This window comes from Balaenoptera musculus, chromosome 15 (assembly GCF_009873245.2).
Source record: "Balaenoptera musculus isolate JJ_BM4_2016_0621 chromosome 15, mBalMus1.pri.v3, whole genome shotgun sequence".
In the NCBI taxonomy this organism is placed as follows: domain Eukaryota; kingdom Metazoa; phylum Chordata; class Mammalia; order Artiodactyla; family Balaenopteridae; genus Balaenoptera; species Balaenoptera musculus.
In genome coordinates, this window is record NC_045799.1 from 84,106,184 (window position 1) to 84,132,723 (window position 26,540).

At 49.2% G+C, this 26,540-nt stretch overlaps 1 long non-coding RNA gene across 2 annotated transcripts; it reads left to right on the top strand.

Moving 5' to 3' along the window:
• Positions 1-10,303: 10,303 nt before the first annotated feature.
• LOC118881309 lies at positions 10,304-25,076 on the top strand. Of its 2 annotated transcripts, none has more exons than XR_005016497.1 (5): positions 10,304-10,605; positions 20,737-20,901; positions 23,054-23,295; positions 23,948-24,034; positions 24,858-25,076. It is a non-coding gene; the product is annotated as an uncharacterized LOC118881309 (long non-coding RNA). The 2 variants fall into 2 exon arrangements; XR_005016496.1 differs by having other exon boundaries at positions 20,737-20,881.
• Positions 25,077-26,540: the final 1,464 nt, after the last annotated feature.

Sequence of the window (26,540 nt, forward strand, 5' to 3'; positions counted from 1 at the left end):
TGCGTTGGCAGGTGGATTCTTAACCACTGCGCCACCAGGGAAGTCCCCCACCTAATCCCTGTAAAGAGGGGAAACGTGGCAATGACAGTGTCACAGTGTTCCCCAAATTAAGTTATATGAAGGCCACAAAGAAAATAGTAACCCTCCCCAGTCGCCACAGTGGTAATTATAACCAAAAAAATTAATTTCCTTTCACATTAAAGAAATCAACCCCCTTGTAGTTCCTGCCGGATTGGTGAACTGCCATTGAATGCTGACTTGTGAGCAAAGGGTATGGAGTGGAAACAGTGTCAGGAATCCTCCGAGGGAAGAAGGGACGGCTGTGCTCTCAGCGGAGGAAGATGTGGAGTTGGGACAGTGAAGAAACTGGTGCAAATAGCATGGCATCTGCCGAACGCAGCTTCACAAATGTTCTCTCCACACGTTAGCCCAGGGGAATCTGCCTGACTGATGGATCATTGGGAGTGGAAAGCCAGCACTGAACCCCCAATCCTGTGGGGGGAGTAGATGAAACAAATATAGGGTGTTCAGACCTGTGTCAGAAGAAATTTGATGTTTTAGTGATGATTTTAAAGAAGCGGAGTCCTTTTGTAGCACGATGTCTGGGAGGGATTGACAGGCTCAGGTGGTCCATCCCTGCTTGGCTGTGTTCCCGCTGAGGCAGCTGTGTCCTCCATAAACCCCCACTGAGAAGCGGGGCTAGGACTGGCCTTTCCTCCAGTCAAAAGTGCAGGAACTCCCAGGGGAAAGTGAGTTCTGGCAAAAGAAAAACCCTGAGGACTTCACCCACAGAAGAAAGACAAACAGAACCACCTGTGCTAAATAAACATCCTCAAAGAAAAAAGTGTATTGGTAAAGCGATGTGTAGGTAAACAGTTCAAAAGAAGGGAAATACTTAGTATCAACAATAAAAATTCAATATATTAGATGAGCCAGTGGTTAATGAGTGGGAGACACTGTGTAGCAAAGAGCTTTTGCAGAAGGCTTTAGAGAGAGTAAAGAAAATGTGATGTGAAAAGGTTAGAAGAGATTTCAGCAAGACACCCACAAATGAAGGGGAGGAGCTACATGGAAGGAGGGGAGTGACCATTTTATATAAGTGAAAAAACAAATATGATGTCAAATTAAAAGAACAGTTGGAGCTCCAAACAGGAAAGATACTGAAATATCCATGTCATTAAAGTGAAATTTAAGAATATCAAAGATAAATTTTTGAAGGCTTCTCTAAAGAGGCAGTCACCCAAAAGATAATAAGCAGATTTCTCATCTTCCATTTTTAGCCATGATGGAGTAACAGGAAACAGATTTACTCTCCTGACTGAACGACTGAAAAATTGGACAAAATAGATGAAACCATGGCTTTCGGACGCTGGACATCAGGCAGGACAGTGATCCCTGAGAGAAGAGAAACAAAGTGGCCCCCAGGCCACAGTGCAGGAAAGAGCACCCCAAGCAGAGCTGGGTGGCCTCCCCGAGTTGAGAATTCAGGAAGGCTGAGGAGCTAGAAGTCAGGGCAGTGTGAACAGGAGAGAGCTGCGCAGGGCTCTGGGATCCTAACACTGGAGAACCCCAAAACTCCAAACACAAGGGCGTTGGGGGCTCCATTCTGGGGCAGGACTGCTCAACAAATAGAGGCGTGGCTCTGGCTTAGGGGCGTGGCCTGCTGTGATAGGGCGTGGCCCGGGTGTGGTTAAAGCATTGGGACGTGGCTTTGTCCTGGGGGCAGGGCCTTTGTAGAGTGTTGGGGTGGGCGTAACAGGGGACGGGGCGTGGCTCGGGCCAGGGGTGTGGTCAGCAGTGGAGCTTGGCTTGGGCTCAAAGAGGCGTCCAGAGCTGCAGCTGCCACTCCTCAGGCGAGAACTGTTTGGATCTAAGAGTCCTTGGGGGGCCAGAGGCCAGTGACCGGAAGACACGGCAGGCCTGCGGGCAGGTGAAGAGTGACAGACCTGCGTGTGAGGCACCGGGCACGTGGACGGGGGAGGGGATAGAGAGGGGAGTACAGGGGCGAGGGTGGGGATGGAGGGGACAAAGGGCGGGGCCTCTGGCCACCCACAGCGCGCACCCTCCCAGCTGCCCTGCCTGCCTGGCCACGTGGTGCCCGCTGGCCCTGCTGCTGCTCCCGGCCGCCCCTGTCCCCACCGCCACTGCCGCTCCCAGCCCAGACGCCAAAACCCAGGACAACCTGCAGAGCCTCCAGCGAGGTCGCAGCAGCCTCTTGTTGGGGGCTGGGGAGAGGAGGACGGAGAAGAGGGGCAGAGGCAGACGGCAAGAGAGGAAGCCAGAGGGACACGGGGAGGGCAGAGACAGAGGTATAGGGAGGGGGCCCGAGGGACAGAGACAGGGAGAGACAGCAGAGCAGACGAGGGGCAGGAATAAGGAGATAATGGGACAGAAAAGAGACGGGACAGAGGGGCAGGGACAGATAAGAACAGGGCACAAGATGGGGGTGGACTGGTTCAGCCCTGAGGGTCAGAAGGTGGAGAGGGAGGGGGTCGAGGGGACATGGGGACAGGTCTGGAGGGGCATCCGAGACCCACACACCACCTGCTCCAAGCCCTGGGGGGACCTGCCCTGTGGCTCAGTGCCTCTCCAGGAGCCGCACGGCGCAGAGGACCGGGGCGCCGGCTGGGAAGCCGCACCCTTCCGGCAACACCTGGAGCCAACTTGTTCTTCCCCAGGTGCCCAAGCTGGAGGAAACAGAGCGCTGCGGGCAGCCGCAAGGCACATCACTCACTTCCGCTGTCCTCCCGCGGTACGAGGCGGCTGCCACAGCAGTGCAGCCCCGGAGCCTGGGAGGCAGGCCTGTGACTCTGCGAGGAGCGTCCCGGGCTACCGGCGGGGCGACCTGGAGCCTCCCCCACCCCAAATAACACCCCCCCAAGACCCACTTCTTGTCCCGTCCCAGGCTCAGCAACAGGGGCTGGGGGTGGGCAGGGGACAGACGTGTACCCTCACCAGACCCCACCCCCAGCTCCATTTAGTAATAAATTTCTTTCTTACAGCCAGCTGTGGAGTTTCCTTTTCGGGCCAGTCTCCAATGTGTAGCCGGCTAAAACAACTTCTTTACTTTTACCTAATCCCTTTTAGAATTTCCTGAGGCAGGAACTGGGCTCTGTTGCATGAGGCTTACCAGAGAAGAGTGGCCCACATTTGATTCTCAAATACATTTTGTTGTGGAGAATGGAGGTCACATAGCTGCGTCCCCTGGGTGCTGTCCGGAGGGACACGCTCCCTGATGCTCCAGCCCGAGGCTCACCTTGAAAGTCGCCTAAAATGATGATCACATGGGACTGTTTAAAAATGCTGAGTCCTTATAAGTGTCCTAATGCTGAAAATTGAAGATAACACACACAGATGGGTGTTGGGCAGCACAAATATTGAATAATATCCCCCAAACTGAGAAGAAACTTTAAGACCGAAAACGAAGCAGGCAACCCCATAAAGTACAATTATGACGTTCGTTGTGGGTAACTTACCTACAGGCAAGATCAGGCAGACGATTATCCAGAGGCATTTGCTGCTAAACTCTGTGCTGTTGAAAGGGGTACAGGGGGATTTACAGGGGCCAAAGCTAAAATTAGAATCTGACAACCAGGGGAGATGCGTGGCGGCACTGACGGGAAATGGGGGTTTCTCCCCCCTTGGGGATCTCATGACCATTAACCATCTGTGCCAGCAAAAGGCATTCTTCCAGTTTTCATATCAGATGAAGGCAAGGGTAAACATGGAGCTTACCTGGCGGGGGTGCATTCCTTGTGAGTGGGCTAAAGCTCAGGCCGGGGAGAGGGGAGGGGGGGGACTGCGGGCCCGAGATGGAGCTGACAACATGGGGTCAGTGTGGTTCTGCTGCACAGTGGGTCATCATGAAGGAGGACACTTGCTAAAATTAAGTTTTGAGGTTAAAGAAATGACAGATTCCTCGTCAGCTCTGTTCTATGTTCTGGGGTCCAATGTTGGGTGCAGGCCGTGGGGCCATCTAGGCCCTACAGCAGCACAGGCACGCCCAGCTGTGCTGCGGCTCTGAGGGTCCCAACCATTGTCTGGAGAGGTCCCTACTCCATCTAAGCCAGAGGAGATGGCCCACCGTGACATCTGTCGTCAGGTGGGGGGGCAGGATGGGTGCATGGGCATCAAGAAAAGGGGCAGGGGCAGAGCTGGAGACCAGAGAGGGAGGACGTGCAGACAGCCGGGCTGGCATAAAAGGCAAGATGAGTGGGCGTGACTGGTCATTATAAACTAGCTCACGAGGGTAGGGGTACAGCTGGCGGGGGTGCGGGTGCACCAGGGGCCTGGAGTGAGCATGCCTAACAGATATTGGGCAGCAAGAAATGGGGCCCAAATGGTGCAGGGAAGCCTCCAGAAGGTGTGATGGTTGCCCTGCCCCCATCTTCAAAACAGCGTGACTCAGGTTGTCTCTGGGACCCCAGGCTGACCGAACCATCCAGTCAAATGGCAGCTCCTTCTGCCGGCAGAATGCCCATCCAGTAACTGCAGGTCCTGGTGTTGGGACCCTTTATATCTTTGGGGCATGTGCCCCAAATCTCCAGACAGACAAGGGTGTCCAGCGGCTGGTCCATCCTCTGTGCCTGGACTTTGCCTGTGCTTTTCCACTGTCTGCAGTGCCTGTCTCTGTCCTCGCCTCAATCCATCAGGAAAGGAATAAAGTGAGACATCATTCCAGAGTCAAGAAGAAGATATGAAAATTCTGTGCCGATACATTTGATAAAATGGACAGCTTTCTGGAAGACACTACTTACTGAAACTGTAAGTTTAAAAAATTTTTTAATTTGTAAAAATTTACAAATTTCATCTGTAGTTTAAAATTTTCCCACCAAATCTAAAGGCTCAGATGACCTCATTAGTAAATCCTTCTGAACACTTTAGGACAATATTAATGGCAATCTTAAATAAATTCCAGAGAATACAAAACCTGTGTTTGGAAGCCAGAATAGCCTTGTTGCAAACCCCAAGAAGTAAATTTTGAGAAAGGAACAATTTTCAGTCCAATATCTTTCATGAACATAGATGAAAAGATCTTAAACGAGATATTAGCCAAATGAATTAGCCAAATCAATCACTGTCTAAGGCAGATAATTGTGAGAACGATGGCTTAATCACATAGAAAACCTCAGCCCCAAGTTGCCGGGCACAGAGCTGTTCTGGTGAGTATACAACAGAGTAGGATCCAGCAACTGAAGGCTGAATAAGATGTCACATGGTGTAGAATTCAGGGCTGAGTCAGTTGAGTTAGGCATCATGTTTAATTCAGGGAAAAACGAGATTCAGATGAAATATTAATTTTGCACGGGTAAGGAAGAGGCAGATCCATGACAGATACTCTTTTCTTCTAGTCTGGTTTTAATCTGCTGCAAGACTCAGATTTGCTGACAAATGCACCTCAAAAGCTTCATTTGTGGTTGGAGGCACCAGCCCTGAGGACCTCATCCAGCGTGGAGCCTGGGGGAAGGAATCCACAAGCCACTCCCCACAGAGGCCAGGCCATGGGTGTCCCTCCAGAGGGAGAAGCAGGTACTAGTGTCGACTGCCGATGGATGACTGATTTGCAATCCCTTCTGCCTGAATGATGTGTTCTAGAACCTGCTTGGGGTGTGTGTGTGTGTGTGTGCTCTCAAGAGGAAGGGGAGGGACTTCCCTGGTGGCACAGTGGTTAAGAATCCGCCTGCCAATGCAGAGGACACGGGTTCGAGCCCTGGTCCGGGAAGATCCCACATGCCGTAGAGCAACTAAGCCCGTGCGCCACAACTACTGAGCCTGTGTGCCATAACTACTGAGCCCGTGCGCCTAGAGCCCGTGCTCCGCAACAAGAGAAGCCACTGCAATGAGAAGCCTGTGCACCGCAACGAAGAGTAGCCCCTGCTTGCCGCAACTAGAGAAAGCCCGCGCGCAGCAACAAAGACCCAACGCAGCCAAAAGTAAATAAATTAGTAAATTAAAAAAAAAAAAGAGGAAGGGGAAACAGGTTTGGGGTTTGGTCAGGAGTGGGGAAACTGCTTTGTGTGGGGGAAGGTGGCACCCGAGGCTGGTAAAGCTGAGGGGCAGCAAGGCAGTGGTGTGATGTTGAGTGTCAACAACCGGCTCTCTGAGTGAACGGAACCCTGACTGGTAGTGTTTGCCAATTTTCACAGTGTACGTAATCCTACTCTGGCCGATCTAAAGATACCACTGTGATGTGTACCTTCTGCTTCTCAGAAAAGACAACTCCCTCTTCCCCCTGAGCTCACTGCTGCACACAATCAATGACTTTCAGGTCAGTGGCCTGCAGCTCTTCAATGTAGTTGTGGCTTCAGCTATCTATGCCTTTTTTCACTAAAGTGGTACTATGTGCTATCCATAATTTCCATTGTCCATATTTGGGATGCATGATGCCCAATTATCTGAGGAGGACATGCCAAGTGTTCTGTTGTTTTATTTCCAAAAATGGGTTTCACCACTGGGATATAAATTGGGATCTGGAACAATCTTATGCCACTGGCAACATCTGTCTCTCCTCATGTTTCCAGAAAGGGATTTTCACGCCTCTGAGGAAGTACAGAAGGTCTCTCCACCGCCTTCGCCCCCTGCTCACCTGGACTCACAGTATTTGTGAGTTTGGAGGAGGTGCTGGGTACGTTGTGCAGACCCCACCCGGTCTCTCCAGGGCAACCTGTCCTTAGGTCCTTCTTTCCCTCACAGAAGGCACCTGTGGCTTTCCAGTTCACCTGTGACTGGCAGGTACAAAGTATTGGGCAACCCACATGGCCCCAGATCTAGATCATTCCTCCAATTCAGAGTTATTCTTAATAAAGCTGATATATTCACGTCTGTGTGTCTGACTCCTGTGTGTGTCTCCCAGTGAATTACAAACTTCGGACGGGAGGAGAGCAGTGTGAACTGCCCTTTCACAAGCCCCCAAATCTGAGTTGTTCTATTCACTTCCTGCATAAGTAAGTGTATGTGTCAGCTTGGGTATCTTTGATCTTTCTACTTCATCCCACCACCTCCAGAGAATGGTGCCAAAACTACAATCATTTGCCCGCAGAATCTGCAGGATGCAGCATCTAACCTTCCCCCAAACCTACCAACCAGCCTGTGACAGGCTTATCTCCACTCGGCCTGAAAACCGGCAACACGGAATTTATTATTTTTTAAAGAGGGTTAAACCCCAAGGATAAAGGGAACATAAAAAGAGTTGAAAGAAGGAACTTCTCTGGTGGTCCAGTGGTTGACGCCATGCTTCCACTGCAAGGGGCGCAGGTTTGGTCCCTGGTCGGGGAACAAGGATCCCACGTGCCTCTCCCTTCGGCCGGGGGCGGGGCCGGGGGGGGGGAGAGTTGAAAGCAGAAGAGAGAGGTCCACACCATGTTAGAAGAACAAGGATGTGCTGATGGGCATTGCCTGAGCCGAGCAAACAGGACGGGAGCGTAAGTTCCTGCAGAAGTTAAGAGCAGAGGAGAGGGCTCAGGGGTTGGGGGACCCAAGGACCTAGTGGGCGGGGATGAGGAGTGAGGCTGATAACAGGAGGGCTGGATAAACTGAGTGGAGAGCAGTGAGACGTCAGGACCCCCTCAAACCCTGCACGGACACTCGCCCCAGCCTAAGATGGAAGAGAAAGCGGCTCTGCGCTTGGCGGTGGTGGCACAGGTGAAGGACCCGAGTTAAGACAGGGCCTTCACGGGAAAGCCGCACACCCAACAGTGAGACCACGACCGCCCCCTTCCACGGCTCGGCTCCTGAGCGGAGAGCACCCTCGCCCGTCGCGCCCGGCAGGAGAGCGCAGGATTCTCCGTGGACAACCCGGTCCACGCGGGGAAGCCGGCTGCAGCGGGAGCGCCGCGTGCCCGGGGAACGTGCGGGCAGCCCTGCCCTCTGGCGGCAGCGCTTGGAACTGCACCGCCAACTCGTGTTCTTTCCTCCCGGAACGGGGCCGCTCTGTGTGGGGACCTGGGGACACCCCCAGTCATAAGCGCCCTGTGGGCTACTAGTCTAATGAGGAGACAGACAACACTTTGATGGAAAACAATTACTGCTGTGAAGGGAGCAAGGGTCTCAGGGAGGTGATAGGGAGGGACCGTCTGAAGACCAGGGACGTTTGATGTGGTTTGAAGGATGGCCTCTGGGTTCCAGGGGCTGATTTTTGTCCCCAGGGCTACCCAGGCTGGGGAGCAGAGGTTTTAGCCGGGCTCCCCATTCTGGTCTCCTCCTCCTCCTCGTCCCAGGCTCTGAGTGCTGGGCTGTGGGCCCCCTGGTGTTGGGGCCTCTGGGCTGCCGCTGCCCGGGGCCCGGGTTCGTCTTCCTCAGAAATGTTTGAGGGGTTCGGGTCTGGGTCCCCGGCTCTGAGCGCTTGGGTCCCGACCAGGGGTTCTGAGCTCAGGTTCCCTCGGGCTGAGCCCCGGGGGCGGGTACGGATGGAAGGCGGCGGCCGGGGATATGCTGGGACCTGCAGACTCGGTCTGCGTGGCGGGCGCCGTGGGTGGGGCAGCCAGTTCATTCGCACGACCACCTCGCCCTCCCGTGCAGAGCCTGGCGCACGACCACCTCGCCCTCCCGTGCAGAGCCTGGCGCACGACCACCTCGCCCTCCCGTGTAGAGCCTGGCGCACGACCACCTCGCCCTCCCGTGTAGAGCCTGGCGCACGACCACCTCGCCCTCCCGTGAGAGCCTGGCGCACGACCACCTCGCCCTCCCGTGCAGAGCCTGGCGCACGACCACCTCGCCCTCCCGTGCAGAGCCTGGCGCACGACCACCTCGCCCTCCCGTGCAGAGCCTGGCGCACGACCACCTCGCCCTCTCGTGTAGAGCCTGGCGCACGACCACCTCGCCCTCCCTTGAGAGCCTGGCCTGTGCCTGCAAATTCTGGGGGCAGGGGGAGGGGGAGGGGCCCCTGAAGCCACACGAGGGCGACCCACAAGGGTTCTTCCTCCACAGGACCTGCCCCCGGGATCCCTGGTTTTACCCACCCACCCGAGTTGGTCCCCAACGAGAGTCCTTCTGCCCGGTGTCCGCTGGAGCCAAGAAAAGGAGACTAAAGTTCCGTTCAGAAGCACAGAAAAGCTTTATTCTTTGACCAAAGAATGGAGAGGTGTGAGCTCGGGGTCTAGGGTACCTGCCCTCACCAAGAAGCTGAAAGGCCAGGGTAGGGGCTGCTTTGTAGGGTTCTTGCAGTGGCGGGATGGGGGGAGGGGTGGTCGCAGCTGTGCTGCTCACGGCTCCAGATTGCACTCTTTTACACTGGGAACTCTGGTCTGAAGGGCCAGGTGCCAGGCCTCTGCCCGCAGCACCCTGTGAGCAAGTGAAACTAGACTAAGCACAGAGGGGAAAAAAAGTTAGGCTTTATTTTATTACCCAGATTCTATTTTTATTTCCCAGGAATTGTTAATGAGCTTTTGCTGGTGACCCTTGTGATGCCGACCCGGGTCCTTGGACCCTTTAATCAACAGAAATTTTTAAGACGCCAAAAGAGGAATTCAGGGAAAGCTTTATCGGGATTCACGCTGCAGCACGAGGGAGTGAAAACAAGTAACCGGTGCCCTTGCTTGCTCTCCAAGGAAGGTGGGCTGGTTCCTGAAATGGGATGAGGGTGGGGGAGGATCGGTGGGTCTGCCGGAGAGGCGGCGGCTTAGGTGGTCTGCCCACCCCCTTGGTGGTGCAGGGATCATGCCCTGATTTTGCTTCAGGCACCTCAGAAATGGCAGTTGGTTTGTGAGCTTTTTGTATCTCATTGTTCCTAATTTGCCCCATTTGCGCATGCCTGCAGTTATTTTTAGTCCCTTATAGTTTCTTTGTGTTCTGTTGTTTGAGGAGACCTTTGTCCAGGCGCCAGCCCTGCAGCAGAGGGTCCCAGCGTAGCTCCCTTGAGTCTGGGGAAAGCAGGAGCTGAGCTAAGGGTCTTGGGGAGAGTGTTTTGTTTGCCCAAGGCACAGCAAGTCAAACAGTGAGGAGTGAGGTGCACAGCAAAGAAAACGTTTGTTCATTCAGGAGGCCACCAGGTGAGAACAGGAGAACCACTCTCAACCCGCCTCCCTGAAGGGGAGGGGCTCAGGATATTTACGGAATAAAGCTGCCACGTGGGGAGTCACCTGGGGAAAGGTGATTGGAGATAAGAAAACTGTGAGGTAACTGTAGTTCTGCGCAGGCTAAGCTAAGCTACAGGCTTCTTCATGGAAGGAGAAGGGCGGCTCCAACACGTTCTGAGGGTGGAGTTCTCGACCCTCTGACGTCAGAAGGCCACACATCAGCTGCTCGCGCATGCCCAGGTGGGGGGTGTCAGTGGTCTCAACCAGTCTTAACCGGCTCAAGCTCGAACTAGACGCTGCTGACTTCAAGTTCCTGAAAAACAACTTGGGCAAACATCTTATTGTTTAGGCCACTTGGAGGACATGCAAGTTTTTTGTAGCAACAGTTAAAGCAAGCTTGATGCTGACGTCAGTACAGTTCATTATTTATTAAGCAAGTTATAGCTTAATGGATCTGATGACTGCTCTCAGTTTCAAAAGGAGTGGACCCTCTTCTCACTGATGCCATGGACCAGCCCTAAGACAGACGGAGATGGAGGTGAGAGTTCCAGACTCAGGACCTGTGTCCAGGAGACCCCTGTGTCACCCCCAGGTCACTCTTCCCTGGAGAGAATTCTAGAGCCCCTGGAAGGGATGGACTGGGCTGGGGGCTGAGGAGAGTGGCGGTGTCCCTCTGGGAAGCGTCGGGAAGAATTGGGAGCCCAAGGAGGCCCCTCCAGCTGGAGAACATTCACAGTTCAGGAGTAAAGCAGGCTGACCCCGTCCAACCCTGACTCTGGAGAAGCAGGGTAAGGTCCAGTGTTGGAGGATGGGTGTGAAATGGAGGACAGAGTGCAGGCACAGACACCTGGCTCCCGTCCTCCCCCAACATAGTCTCTGCTGAGATGTGACTGCTCCCTTCTCAAATGCGGGGTCTCCATTTCCCCATCTGCAAAATGGGAACAGGAGTAGCACCTCCCACAAGAGGGGGCTCCCCATCCTCTTGGGCTGCTATGTTTGTTTCATAAAGTTTTTTTTTTTAAATAAATTTATTTATGTATTTATGGCTGCGTTGGGTCTTCGTTGCTGCACGCAGGCTTTCTGTAGTTGTGTTGCGTGGGGGCTACTCTTCATTGCGGTGCGCGGGCCTCATTGCGGTGGCTTCTCTTGTTGCGGAGCATGGGTTCTAAGCACACGGGCTTCAGTAGTCGTGGCTCACGGGCTCTAGAGCACAGGCTCAGTAGTTGTGGCGCGCGGGCTTAGTTGCTCCACGGCATGTGGGATCTTCCCGGACCAGGGCTCAAACCTGTGCCCCCTGCATTGACAGGCTGATTCTTAACCACTGCGCCACCAGGGAAGTCCCGGGCTTCTATGTTTGATGGGAGCGTGGAGCCTGGACAAGTGAAGAAGGGGTGTGCTAACCAACTTTTATATTTGTAGATGTTACATTTATAGATGTTATCATAGATGATTCCGCATCTGCTGATCACAGGGCCAAACTACTAGCCAAAGGTGTTTTGTGGTTTGGCTTTTGTGGGCATACAGGGCACGATGTGTCTCTGGTTTTGGGGGACGGGGGACGTTGAGTAATGAACCCTGTTAATAAATTTCCAGAGCCTTCCTTGGGGGCTTCCTGAGGACCCCTGGAGGAGGTGCCTCCACTCCCCCACCCCCTAACCCATGAACAGCGCAGAGCCCCACCCTCTGGTGGCAAAGTGTGGAGTTGCGTTTTCCCAGCATCTCTCCACGTTGACCCATTTGGCAAAAGCCCTTCCTCTGTGCTCCGGGCTGGGAGGACTATGCTCCCTCTCTAATCTAATAAAGTCTCTGACCCAAAGGGCTCCACCAGGCGAACGTGAAATTTGAGAGGCCAGTTTGTAGGGACAGGTACCACGTTTCATTCCAGAAAGCTACAGTCCTACCAGCTGTGTGTGAGAAACCCCACTGGCCCACTCCAGATTTAGAAACTTAAAAAATTTTTTGCCAATATTTTTGCAAAAGCAAAATATTTTAATTTTTTTAACTTATTGAATCAAGGGTAAATTTGAGGGAATGAGCACTTCCAGAAATGGAAAAATAAGGACCTCTGAAAATCTTTTATAAAAGCAACAAAAACATTGGCAAAAATTGTCAAAATCTATCAATAGTTTTCCAGAACTTTGGAATTTAGCCAAAGGCTTGCAACAATTTGGAGTTTTTTTCAAGAAAATGGCTGAATATCTATGAGAACAGTGAACTTTGGGGCACTTTAACTTGCACTATTTCCATCCCCCTCTCCCCAGCTTTGTGGCGGCCTTGAAAACTTATGGCCGCAGAAACACAGTAGCTGTGAAAACCAGCAGCCTAGTTGCCACTGGAGGGGACCAAATGGGTTTGAAGCTCCTGAAAAGCCTCATCCCTAGAGCATTGTCAATATTTGACCTGTACGGCGACGCCTTGGAAAGCTCCATTCACAGGAATTGTCTTTATTTGCCCTGATTAAGAGCTCACTCTGAGAGTAAAGGTCTATCCCCTGGGCATTTGTCAAAAACAATCGGTGACCATTGATTAACATTATAGCTATCTGAGGTGATATGAGTTAGGGCAAACGAGAGGCTGGCCACAAAACTTACAAGGAAAATTTCGGGAATGAGAAGCCTGTGTGGGGCTTTGAAAGGATCTGATGTATTTTGCCAGGGATCTAGAAGATCATGCCCATGCATAGGACTGTGCATATGCCCAAGAAAAACCTTAGACAGCTTTAATCTCTCACATCTGGCTGGCCTTGAGCTGCTCAGCAAGCAGGGAGTGCCAGCTAAGGCAGAGTTGTCGACTGCTGGGGCCTTGAAGGTGGTCCTAACACACAGGGGCCCCTTGGTAAAGCCTGGGAGACTTACTGGTTTAAGGCATGTAAGGAAACCTCTGTCCCATCATTAACTGAAAGCTAAAATAACTGAGCAGAGCCTTCACACAAAAAGAATACAGACTTTAGGGACTTCCCTGGCAGTCCAGTGGTTAGGACTCTGAGCTTCCAAGGCAGGGGTGTGGGTTCAATCCCTGGTCAGGGAACTAAGATCCTACATGCCATGTGGCACAACAGTTTGGAGTTTTTTGTTTTTTTTAAAGAAAATGGGAATACAGATTTTATAGAATTAGTCAAAGAAAATCAGCACAACAAAGGACAAAAACAAACTGAGGAGGGAAAAGGGAATCTGATTACTAGAGGTGTATATTATTTAAAATGTTCAGTTTTATGAAAAAAGAGGGGGGGAGACATGCAAAGAAACAGAAAAGTGTGGCTCATACACAGAAAATAAAAAAGCAGTTCATAGAAACTGGTCCCGAGAAAGCCCAGATGTTGGATTTTCTAGACAAAGATTTTAAATAAGCCATTAAAAATATGTTCAAATAAGGAAATTACAAAACCTGTGTTGATGGGCTTATAAGATGTAATTTGTATGACAAAAATAGCACAAAGGAGGGGCAGGTATATTGTAGGAGTGTTTTTGTGTACTGTCGAATTAGGTTGGTAGTAATCCAAGCTAGACTGTTTTAAATTAAGATTTTTTTAAAAAATAAATTTATTTATTTATTTTTGGCTGTGTTGGGTCTTTTTTGCTGTGCACGGGCTTTCTCTAGTTGGAGCGAGCGGGGACTGCTCTTCGTCGCGGTGCGCGGGCTTCTCATTGCGGTGGCTTCTCTTTGTTGCGGAGCACAGGCTCTAGGCGCACGGGCTTCAGTAGTTGTGGCACCCGGGCTCAGTAGTTGTGGCTCGCGGGCTCTAGAGCGCAGGCTCAGTAGTTGTGGTGCACGGGCTTAGTTGCTCTGTGGCATGTGGGATCTTCCCGGACCAAGGATCGAACCTGTGTCCCCTGCATTGGCAGGCAGATTCTTAACTGCTGCGCCACCAGGGAAGTCCCTAAATTAAGATGTTATTTGTAAATTACAAATGGTCCCTGACGTACTGTGGTTTGACTTACAATTTTCTGATTTTACGATGGTGTGAAAGCAATACACATTCAGCAGAATTTTGAATTTTGATCTTTTCCCAGGCTAGCAACATGCAGCGTGAGACTGGGCAGTGGTGGCAAGCCACAGCTCCAGTCAGCCACGCAATTGCAGTCATGAGGGTAAGCAACCAATATACACTTACAACCATTCTGGACACGTACAACCCTTCTGTTTTTTACTTTCAGAATAGTATTCAATCAATTACATGAGATATTCAGCACTTTATTATAAAAGAGGCTTTGTGTTAGATGATTTTGCCCAACAGTAGGCTAATGTAAGTGTTCTGAGCCCGTTTAAGGTAGACTAGACTAAGCTATGATGTTCAGTAGGTTGGGTGTATTAAACACATTTTCGACTTAACAATAATTTCAATTTAGGATGGGTTTATCAGGAGTAACCCCATCAAAAAACATCTGTATAACTCAATAGCATTTTGAGTGCCATATGTATCACTGTACTGCAACATTTTTTTAAAAAACAGCTCAGGATATAGTCATGTTTCCTATTTCCCAAGTGGCTCCGGGGACCTAGTCCTGTTTCCTATGTCGCTGGTGGCTCCGGGAATGTGGTCATGCTTACTATATCCCAGTGGCTCCTGGGATATAGATCCAGTCTGTAAAACAAGAAAAGTATATTTTAAATACTTTTAAGACTTAGTGGAGCAAAGATTATTTTGTTATTGATTTAGGTGTCAAAGTATTGTGTTTATTATGTAATGACACCATGGCTATGCTAAATACAATAACATCGACATTACCGGACTAAACACTCATTGCAGTGTTCCCAATTCACAGGAAGCATAAGTAAGAAAAATTAGAAAGTTTTAAAGAGAATAACTTAGCACCAGAATTTCTTCACAAAAATAAAAAGTTAAAATGAGGCTGCAGCTAAACTAAGTTTCTGAGTGGCCCATTTATTCGCCAAGCAAGGAAAACCACTTACTAATGGTGAGTGAATTAAATCCTAATAGAGGCAGCTGAAAAAATATGTACAGAGAAAATAAACACTTTCTAAAATTTTTAGTTTTTTTGGTCTTTGAAAAATTGAGGTCATTGATAGCAACATCAATAGTCAATTTTAAAACAAGACAAGTGATTTTGAGGGATTTTCCTTGTCTTTTGATGAGTTGATAGTTGTTGCTAATAATGCTCAGTTCATTGATTTGTTTGAAAAGCCAGTGCCAAGTTTGAAATGATTGAAGAATTAGCCTCTATGAATAGCAAGGAGCAACTACAGGTTAGAATATTTTCAAAGAACATGAAGTTCAGAAGAGCCGATGAAGTTCACAGTTGACACTACTGTTTTATTACATATGATAGGTTGAAATATTTTTCAAAAAGTACCTGCTGATAAATAATGCAATTAATAACCGTAGACTTTAATTGGATTATTTGTTTGCTTGTTTTTGATATTGAGTTGTATGAGCTGTCAGTATATTTTGGAAAGTAACTTCTTGATGGTTGTATCTTTTGCAGATATTTTCTCCCAGTCCATAGGTTGTCTTTTCATTTTGTTTATGATGTCCTTTGCTGTGCAAAAGCTTTTAAGTTTGATTGTGTCCCATTTGTTGATTTTTGTTTTTATTTCTTTTGTCTTGGGAGACTTGCTACGATTTATGTCAGAAACTGTTTTGCCTGTGTTCTCCTCTAGGAGTTTTATGGTGTCATGTCTTATTTTTAGGTCTTTAAACCATTTTGAGTTTATTTTTGTATATGGTGTGAGGGAATATTCCAACTTCATTGATTTACATGAGGCTGTCCAGCTTTCCCAATACCACTTGCTGAGGAGAGTATCTTTTCTCTATTGTATATTCTTGCCTCTTTTGTTGAAGATTAATTGACCATAGGTGTGTGGGTTTAATTCTGGGCTCTCCAGTCTGTTCCACTGATCTATGTGTCTGTTTTTATGTCAATACCATGCTGTTTTGATTACTGTAGTCTTGTAGTACTGTCTGAAGTCTGGGAGGGTTATGCCTCCAGCTTTGTTCTTTTTCCTCAAGGTTGCTTTGGAAATTCTGAGTCTTTTGTGGTTCCATATAAATTTTAGGCATATTTGTTCTAGTTCTGTGAAAAATGTAATGGGTATTTTGATAGGGATTGCATTAAATCTGTAGATTGCTTTCAGTAGTATGGCCATTTAACAAGAATTAATTAATATTAATTCTTTCAATCCAAGAGCATGGGATATCTTTCCATTTGTTTGAATCATCTTTAATTTCCTTTATTAATGTTTTATAGTTCTCAGCATATAAATCTTTTACCTCCTTGGTCAGGTTTATTCCTAGGTGTTTTTTGATGCAATTTTAAATGGGATTGTTTTTTTTACTTTCTCTTTCTGATATCTCATTGTTAGTATCAAGAAATGCAACAGATTTCTGTATAATAATCTTGTATCCTGCTACCTTGTGAATTCATTTATTGGTTCTAATAGTTTTTGTGTGGAGTCTTTAGGGTTTTCTATATAGAGTATCATGTCATCTTCATAAAATGGCAATTTTACCTCTTCCCTTCAAGTTTGGATACCTTTTATTTCTTTTTCTTGTCTGATTGTTGTGGCTAAGACTTCCAATACAATGTTGAATAGAAGTGGTAAGAGAGGATATCCTTGTCTTGTTCCAGAATTTAGTGGGAAGGCTTTCAGCTTTTCACTGTTGAGTATTTATTGGCTATGGGTTTGACTTATATTTTCACAAGCTTTGTACATTTGTCAGGCTAAGCCTTTTTCTGCTCTACAGATATTTTTGCCAACATCAATTGCAACACATCTTAGAAGATTTACTGCAGGTAATGAATTCTTTCAGCTTTTTTACATCCATACATTTTTAAAAATTTGTCATCTTTTTTGAAAGGTATTTTCACTGGGTACAGATTTTTGTGTGTGTGCTTTAAAGATGTTGCTCCACTGTCTTCAGCCTTGCATTGTTTATGACAGGAAGTTGGCTGTCACTCCTATATTTATTACTTGTGTATCATGTATCTTTTTATTTAGATATTTTTATATTTTCTTTTTGTCACTGATTTAAAGCTGTGTCATTGTTTTCTTCATATTTCTTGTGCTTGGGGTTTGTTGAGCTTCTTGGATCTGTGGATTTAATTTTTATTACATTTTGAAATTTATTTAGTTCTTTCCTTTTTCTTTTCATTTTGGATAGTTTCTATGGCAATATCTTCAAGTTCACGAGTCTCTTCTGCATTGTCTAATCCACTGTTAATCCCATCCAGTGTATTTGTCACTAGGACATGGTTGTTTTCTCCTATACAAGTTTCATTTTTCATCTTTTTTTATATATGCCATGTTCCTCCTAAACATGTCCTATCTTTCCTCTAGCTTCATGAACATATGGAATACAGTTATAGTAACTGTTGTAATGTCCTTGTCTACTAAATCTATCATCTGTGTTGTTTCTGGGTTGGTTCTGATTGATTTTTCACCTCATTATGGATCATATTTTCCTGCTTCTTTGCATACCAGGTAATTTTTTATTGCAGGTAAGGTGTTACAGAAAGATAGCTTGTCCTTATTCTCCACAGCTAAACTCTCAAGATTTTCTGGTGAATCTACAAGCCACTGGAATTGTTTTCTCTGATACCACTCATCAATCCATCTAAAGACAGATTGTTCTGACTTCCTTGCTAATTTACAGCTAATTTTCAGCTGTACCTGAAAAAAAAAAGTGCAAACAAGAATCACTGTTCCAAGACTGTCTGTAGCATTTATTCTTTCCTTTCTCTCTCTCTATTTTTTTTTTCAGGCATGCCATCTGGCTTGCAGGATCTTAGTTTCCTGACCAAGGATCAAACCCAGGCCCCCAGTGGTGGAAGCTCAGAGTCCTAACCACTGGACCACTAGGGAATTCCCCTTTCTCTCTCTTTTATTAAAATTTTGGTGGGTTTTTTTTAGTTACTTAGAAGTCAACCCATGGTTTTGGTCTCCATTGTACACAAGTAAACAGCATGCTGATAGTTAACTATTTGTCTTTAAGTTTTTCTTTGATGTCAGACACAAAAGAATATGTACTTTAGAGTTCAAAGACAAGCAAAACTAATATAACGTGCTAAAAAACAGAATACTGTTTTCCTTTAGGGAAGAGGGAGGGCAACGGTAGGAAGGGGAATGAGGAGGGTTCCTGGAATTCTGGTAATGTTCTATTTTATCACTTTGTGAAAATTCACTCAACTCTACCATTATTTTGTGCACTTTTCTGTAGGTCTATTATATATCAATTGTAATGTATATTTTAAATGATGGCTAACATCTGGTAAAAATAAAATAAAATTGGATTCATATACCTCATTTTATAGGATAAATTGCATATGGATTAAACATTTAACTATTTTTTTATTTTTTAAAAATCAACCATAAATGTTTAAGAAGAAAACATAGGCAAACAAGTTTTCATTTTGATTATAGGCAGTCTTTCAGGTATGACACACAACTCAGAAGCTATAAAAGAAAATATTGATAAATCTGACTGCATTGAAATGACACGATTCTCCATGACAAAACCCACTGTAAACAACATCAGAAGACAAATAGCAAACCAGGAAAAAGATCCACAATTTCTGTTACAAAGTTTTATTCCTTTAATATGTACGTTAAAAACTACTTATAGGGACTTCGCTGGTGGTGTGTGTGTGCTCTCAAGAGGAAGGGGAGGGACTTCCCTGGTGGCACAGTGGTTAAGAATCCACCCACCAACGCAGGGGACACGGGTTCGAGCCCTGGTCCGGGAAGATCCCACATGCCGCAGAGCAACTAAGCCCGTGCGCCACAACTACTGAGCCTGCGCTCTAGAGCCGCAAGCCACAACTACTGAAGCCCGTGTGCCTAGAGCCCGTGCTCCGCAACAAGAGAAGCCACCGCAATGAGAAGCCTGCAAACCACAAGGAAGAGTAGCCCCCACTTGCCGCAACTAGAGAAAAGCCTGCATGCAGCAACGAAGACCCAATGCAGCCAAAAATTTTAAAAATAAATTAAATAGATAAATTTTAAAAAAACATGAAAAGGTCAACCACTCATAGAGAAGTACAAATTAAAATTATACTGAGACACTGCATTTCTACCAAATTATCTATGACAAAACAATCTAATAGCACTGTGAAGGTGTAGAGAAACAGGTATTTTCATGTATTCCAGATGGGAGCACAAAGCGCTACAATAGCTATGGAGAATAAAATGTCAGTTACTAACAAAATAACTTTAAAAATTTTAAATGCACAGATCCTTTGACCTATTAATTGCCTAGGTGCCAAATACCATATGGATGAGGATAGTTAATTGCAGTATCAATTGTAATAGCCGAAGACCAGAAACCACCTAAAGGTCCTTCAGCAGGGACTTGTTAAATAAATTATGGCAAGATGATAAAATGGCATGTGATACAACGCGATAAAAGAACAAGGACACTCTTCGTTGCGCTGAGGCCCTACAAGAGAGTCGGAGACTGCATGGCAGAGTAGCTAAAAGCTTGCGCGCACACCTAAGTCCAAAACCAACCTCCCCACTCAGTAGCTGTGCAAACGTGGGAAAGTTACTCCACATCTTTATGCTTTAATGGGGATAATAATCCTCACATCTTTATTGTGAGGATTGAATGGATCCGTATTTTTGTATCACCATAGAGCAGGGTCTGGTAGCTACTTTACACTACTTAAGTGTTCAGTAAACTAAAAATTTACCAATATAGAATGATTCCCAACATATGCTACTAAATGAAAGAGGACATATACATAATAGTTTGGGGACAGTGCTCATATTTTGTCAATTAAAAAGCAAATCACACATACACACACACACACATGCATGTGTATGTACCTAGAATATCTCTGTAGGGAGAAATACGAACCTGATAAAAATCTGTTGCCTCTGGGTGAGTTTGGAGTCAGGGTTCTTGGCGACAGACTATACTTTTCTACCCTTTGAAATTTGAACCAGGTATTTAAAAAAAAATAAAATGAACACTTAAAGTAGACAGTTACAAGGAATATGTAGCAACGTGGAAAATGTGTATAATTCAATATTAAATAGGAACAGCAGAATAGGAAACCGTATATTCTACAATGCTATGATTTTCTCTGCAAATAGGCAATGAGAACGCAGAAGTCTGTGTTGTTGGGTTTTGTTGTCCAGCACTTTTGATGCTGAACATGTGATGATGGTGGTGATGGTGATGGTGAGGATGAAGATGAGGATGTTTACCCCCACCAACTACACCAGTCAGTCCTTCCTGAGATCTTCAGTCTCCTGGTCACCCCTTGGTTCAAACTCTGGGGAAATGTGGAGAGAGCAGGAACTTTCCTCTCTTCTCTCCAGGGAGCTGTCTCCCAACCTGCTTTGTGCTGTTCATTCCCCCGGGTTCAAGTTTACCCCCAGCTCTTGCTGCAGACTGTCTCTTTCTCACTTGAGGGCAGTGGCTTCCTATCCCCGTTGCCCAGAAGTTTCAGAATCTCCCAGGATATCCCAGTTCAGGGTCCCAAGTTCCCCTCCAGCCCCCAGCCTACTGAGACCATCAAGTTCCTTAGGTACCACAGTGGGGGGAGAAGATTATTAATGAAGCCGTGGGGCTTTGGATCCCGCCCGACCCTTAAGTGGGCCCTGGGAAACCTATTAAGTGACTGTTTTCTTACTGAGAGTCCCTGGGAACAGAAGCTGGAAGATGATGGGAGAAGAGGGGAAATGAGGTGGTGGAGTCTGTGGGCTTCCACAGACTATGCTTCTACGGTCCACACTGCTACTTTATTATTTTTATTCACAGAGAAGCTGGTGTTTGATCTCGGTCTTGAAGAATGAGTAGACTTCCAGGTGGGGAAAGGACATTCTGACATGGAGAAGGATGCGTGAGGTCAGGGAGAAAGGAGTGACCAGGGCACATGCAAGTTGCTCTGCGGCTTGCCAGTAAGGTGAGGGTGAGGCCAGAAAGGTAAGCTGGGTCCATGTTGTGATGGTTGGAACTTGCACTTCTTCCAACCAGAATTCAAGCCACCTTCTCCTCAACCCAGACTGGATCTCTCCCTTCTCAGGAGTCATTGCTAAGACTCTGTTCCCTCCAGGATCGGAGGGTGGGCAATGCACCCAGCCAACCGAGGAGCTAAGGGTTGAATTCGGCTGGAATTTGGGGTCTGGATGTCTCCTCTAAATGAATCTCCACATTCTGGTCTCCTTTTTCCTGGGACCCCATAGAAGATGGCGCCTTGTGGGTGTGGGTAGCGGGGGCTGAGTGCAGAGCTCGTGCTAGAATTCACCAACTCAAATCCACGTTTGCAGTAGAGAGGAAACCTGGGAGGAGGGAGTCTGAGGTCCAGAAGGCTCGGGGGACGTAGGGGATTCTCTGTCTCTCTTTGTCTCTCTCTGTCTGTCTCTGTCTCTCTCCATCCCTCCCTCTCTCTCTCTCTCTCTGTTTCTCTCTCTGTGTGTGCCTGTCTCTATCTCTGTCTCTCTCCTTCTTTCCCTCTCTTTCTTTCTGTCTCTCTGTCAGCCCAGAGCCTGGTGAACCACCTGGGCTGGGGACGCTGCCGAGCAACAGGTGTCTTCACCGACAACCCATCTGCCGCCTCAGCAGGTGCGGCCCTTCCCGTTTCTGGTCATGTGTCTCATTCTGTTCCTGCCTCTTTGCCTCTGAGTCTGCTGCTTCCTCTCTCTTCAGTCCCTTTCTGTTTCCCCTCATTTGGGGGTGGGGGGGACCGACAGGCGAGAGAGACCCAGAGAAGAGCGGGCTCCCTCACTTAAGAGCACAGACTTTGGAACCAGCCAGACCTGGGGACAAACCCTGATTCAGGGGGATGCTGGGTGACGCCTTCCGCGGGTCAGTCTCTCCAAGTCTTGGCTTCCTCACCTGTAAATTAACCGTGATGATGACGCCTACAGCTCCGTAGTGGGATCGCAAAGATTAAATAATACTGTGCCTGCAGAGCACTGGGGACACGCCTGCCCCTCGTGAGGACTCGACAAATAGCAGTGATAGCGGCCCCGCAGTGGTGGTGGTTTCGATGCTGTTCCCTGGCTCCCATCGGTGTGTAGAGGGAATGGTGTGGAGGCCTGTGGGGCAGTGCCGGTAAAGAGCGAGAGGCAGAGGCAGCGTCTCTGGACCGCTTTACAGGAGCCGGTGGTGGGAGAGCCGGGGCGAGGGGCTGGGGAAGAGAGGCACAGGCGCCAGCTTGCCGGCGTTCTGGGTCTTGGAATCAGAGCAGACAGGAGAGGTGCTGCTGACCTATGGCGAGTGCTGCCACGCTGGTCCACACATGGCCTCTCCTCGCTCCACTGCTTATTCGATCTCTCCAGGTGACTCTCCATCCAGGGCAGAATGTACCAAATACACAGGCAGCAGGAAACAAGCGAAAGGACTAAGCATGTCTTGATATTTTGGTATTTTTCATTCAGTAACACCTCCTATAGCAGGGGGTGCTGGGCCAGACACCTGCCCCACATTATTTCTCTCCATCACTAAAGCCATCCTCTGGGGTCGGGGAGGCTGCTGATGCTGTCAAAGGTTAAAAACTCTCTCCGAGCTCTCTCCGCTGGCCAGTGAGAGCTGAGACGGGAAACCCGGTGTGTGCCTCTGAGCCATCCTGGCTGCAAGAGGACAGAGGAACTAGACCGTTGTATCTTGGGGTGCTTTCGGGAGCCACAGAGAAAAGAGGTGACTCGGGCAGTATCACAGACAGGACCGGAAACCAAACCTCCTTACTCAGCCCCCCAACATCCCTATTATCTGAGCACTGCCCCCCAAAATTGAATGATGAGGCAGAACACATCCAAAAATGCACTGCGCACTTGTGTGAAAATAGACGCACAAACCCACAGGTGTAGCTAGAAAGGGCTGTGTTGATATGTGCACTGGCCTAAGGCCCTTCTAAGATCCATAAATCGACATCTGCTGTTTCCTTTACTGATTCTAAATTAAACTGACCTCTTGCAGCTTCCTTACGGACTCCTAAAACATCAAAATATCCTTTGAAAATGGTTTAGCTTGGGAGTAAAAGCATAAGCACAAACACAACTTTTGATAGAATCATAAAATATCAGAACTGGAAGAAACTTTCAAGGTCATCTGGTCCAACTCTCTTATGTTACAGGTAAGGAAACAGGCAGTGGTGCCTCGTGACCGGCTAGTGGATGGTCAAGGGTTTCATGGTTCACAGCGCAGCGGCTATTGGTGCATATTCTATAGCATGACCTCAGCGCAGGAGGAGAGGAACCACCGGTTAACTATGAAGGGACAGCTCAAGGGATGCTGGGATGTCCACATCAGCATCAGCATCAGCCTGACCTGGCAGTTTGACGTGTGTCGATGGATGTCCGCTATGTTGTTATGCGTGTAAGTGCCTTGAAGCAGTGATTGGCCCCAGCCGGATAGGGCTCCTTAGGAAAGGTCAGCTTGAATTAGCTTTCGAAGGAGTGACATTTTCAGGATCAGAGTGTACGGAGAGAGAGAAGAATGTGTCTCTTGTTGAGTGAATTAAGGGGATGGCAGGACAATTGACCTTTGATGGCTGGATGGGGAGATGAACATGATTCTAGTAGGGTGTTTTTGGGGGGGCATTGACCCTGAAGATGATTGACTGCATGTACCCCATCTGAGATTGATGGCAACGTGGATTTTAAATGCCCAGGAGCATTTTAGGGGAGGAGCCCACAGAAGTTGGGGCAATTGGCTGTTGTGAAGGGGCGGGGCCTCTGAGGTTCCAGGGCCAGAAACCCAGGTTAGGGACATAATAGGGACACTGAGAGGAGGCATATATGTGGGAGAAATGAGGATTGAGTAACTCCTTCACTTACGGTCATTCCGCGAACAACAAGTGCGACTCAGATCTTTGGTTCCAGGAGGCTGAATTTAGTGGCGTTGCCATAATAACTGTGGAATGAGAGGATGACACGAAGCTTGCCTGTGGGACAGGAGTCTTTACCCAGGATGTGGCTTGTAAGTTCCGCCTTGGAGGAGGAACAGAACTTCCCATTTTTTTAGGTAGATAATATTGGAACTCCAGGGGATCCGACGAGCAGGATGTGAAGCTGGGCATCGTGCTGTGCTGAGGACTTTGGACTTAAGCCTGAAGGTAAGGAAGGGAGAGTTAAGCAAAGAATTGGTATCCATCCTTTAGAAGGATTGTTCCTGTTGGTGGTATGAAAAAGCGGTTAGACGGAAGCAGCTGGGAGCAGAAGGGCCAGGTAGGATCTGCTGCGGTCATTCAGGAAAGAGGAAGCAGGAGTCATGGGTGAAACGAGCCTCTGGAGGCTGTAGGTTTGCCCAGCAGGACGTGGTGCCCTGTTGTACTTGAAGGAGCAGGAGAGGGAACTCACCTGCCATGCCTTCCTGGTTTCCAGTTTTGGCACTCGGCAAGCTCCTCCCACAGAAGGAGGGGAAGTTTGGGGTGGAAAGAATGCATTTCGTTCAGAACTGGTTGGATTGGAAGTGTCGGTGGAAATGCAGCTAAGAGAAGGGAGTGGGCCGTGAGAGAGATGTAGGGCTGAAGTCACGGAAGAGGATGCTCTCGTTCAGCAAGGTGGCTGGCTGCTCAGCATAACGTGGAGGGGGGGGACCATCTTCCCTGGTCATTTTTTTCCCTGTAACTGAGCCCAAGAGGCACAGGCCCCGGAGTACCATGGGTTTGTCCCGAATCCAGCCAAGAGGAAGAAATGGAAAATAAATACGAGAGAAAACAAAGGCTGGAGTAGGTAGGAGAGGAGCACACGAGTCTATCTGCGAAGAGCTGGGAGCTGTGGTCTCCCCCAGGGGTGCCAAGTGCAGGGGAAGAAGGCGGAGCCTCTGTGAGCCGGAGACGCTAGTGCTACTCAGGGTCGGCCAGCAGAAATGGGGACCCCTTCAGCCCTCTTCTGGGGTTCAGCCCCTACCCCGCCCCACCGTTGTCATCACTACAGGCTGGAACCCGGGAGGCCGGGCTCCTTGGTGTGGCCGGTGTGAAGTCTGGCCAGAACTTCAGGGCGGTGGACAGGCGTGACGGAGACACCTGGGTCCCTGGAATGCACGGGGCACAGGAGGCTGGAAGGGAGAGTGGGCAGTGGCTCCGAACATCTCAGTTCCTGGAAGATGTTGGGCTGCAGGAGATGAGGGGTAGAAAATACTGAACTGGGGAGAAAGCGCTGAAGCCCTGGGGAGGGTGGCGGGAGGGGAAGCTACGGGTGGGCCAGGGAAGGCTGGGCGCAGGGTTCCGGGCCAACGCGGGGCAGAGGCCCTGACGCTCCTCTCCAGGCTGCGCGTCCATCCTCCGCCAGGCCCCGACACGAGCCACTGGCCCACGTCAAACTGGACCGCCCCACAGGAGTTTGTAATCCTGGGCTTCTCCGGGCGGCCCCTGGGGCCCCGGGTGCTGCCCTTCGCCCTCCTCCTGCCACTCTGTTTGGCCACGCTGGCAGGAAACCTGCTGATCCAGGGCCTGGCTGTGGTGGACGCCGCCCTGCACCCACCACGTACTTCTTCCTGGGGGCCCTGTCTGCCGAGGAGGCGGCGTACACGCCGGTGCTGACTGCGCGCGCTGGCCGGCCTCCTCCTGCCGCCTGGGGGCCGCCCAGATGGGCCTCTGTGGGTCCGGCTGCCTGCTGCTGGTGACCATGGCCCTGGGCCGCCCTCGGCTCACAACTGCGGGGCTCTGCTGGTGCCTTCTCGCCGCCTGCTGCGTCGGGGGCTCTCTCCTGGCCTTGGGCCTCACCACAGCCATCTTCCAGCTGCCCTTCCGCCATGGGGGCTTAGTCCACCACGTCTTCTGCGACCTCCCGGCCGTGTTGGTGTTGGCCTCTGGGAACCGGGACCTGCAGGAGCGCGTCCTGCTGGCGGCCTGCCTGCTGCTGCCGGTGCTGCCTCTGGGCTGATCCCCTCTCCTACGCCAGGGTGCTGCTGGTCATCCTGGGGGGTTGCTGGGGCCGCGGGCCGCCGCAAGGCCTTCAACACGGTGGCGTCCCATCTCACGGTGGCCTGGCCATGCTCCACGACGGCTGCGCCACGGCCATGTACACCAGGCCCCTGAGCAGCCACTCCCTGGAGGAGGACAGCCTGGTCTCATTCATCTACATCAACCTCACGCCCCTGCTCTACCCAGCCATCTACATGCTGCAGAACTGGGACGTGCAGGGGGCACTGCAGCGGGTGGTCGGCCCCAGGACACCAGGCGCCGTCCACCAGGCTGACGTCACCGAATGCTGGATGCCAGGTGGAGTCTGTTCTGAAATCTCTCCACCACCCCCGGATGGAAACCTCACATTCCAGAACCTTCTGTGACTCCCCGAAGCCTACTGGACACAACCTGGGTGCAGCAGACAAGGACTCCAAAATCAGGCTCCAGCCTGGTTCTTTGCTTCTATTGACTTTTTTTTTTTTTTTTGATGTGGACCATTTTTAAAGTCTTTATTGAATTTGTTACAGTATTGCTTCTGTTTTATGTTTTTGGTTTTTTGGCCGTGAGCTATGTGGGATCTTAGCTCCCCGACCAGGGATCGAACCCACACCCCCTGCACTGGAAGGTGAAGTCTTAACCACTGGACCACAGGGAAGTTCCTCTATTGACATTTTGAGCTGGAGAGTTCTCTATGGTGGGGGGGGGGTATTGT